Here is a 466-nt window from a genome sequence, read left to right as displayed (position 1 = left end):
ATTCTATACATGTAAATTCATAATGTTCCAAGCTTATAGACTTTAGATTCTTAGTCTTATAGGTAATGGCTTACATGGCCGAACCTTTTATAGGTAATGGCCTCTCTGGCCGGTTATGGCCCTTGCGGCCGACCTGTTCATAACATGGTCTCTTTGGCCGAGTAATGGCCTTATGGTTTGGCCGTTTTAAAAACATGTCCTTTTATGGCCGAGCCATTTATAACATGGTCTTTAGACCATAGTGGTACACGAGGCTGGTTATTGCCTTTGCGGCCGAAGGCCGTTGTCTCTCATGGATTTTATTGTTTGGTCGTTATAGTAGTACACGAACTTGTAGTATTGATCATGGGTTTATCCTCTCTCCCCCTCATGACCATACTATAAGGTCGTGGTGCTTGGGACAATTAAGCCTAATGAGTTTCCCTTTGTGTACATGTTTCACAACGTGAGATCTTTTACGGGATAA

The sequence above is a fragment of the Brassica oleracea genome, chromosome C6 (assembly GCF_000695525.1).
Source record: "Brassica oleracea var. oleracea cultivar TO1000 chromosome C6, BOL, whole genome shotgun sequence".
Lineage (NCBI taxonomy): Eukaryota > Viridiplantae > Streptophyta > Magnoliopsida > Brassicales > Brassicaceae > Brassica > Brassica oleracea.
Note: the sequence above shows the minus strand (reverse complement) of the source record.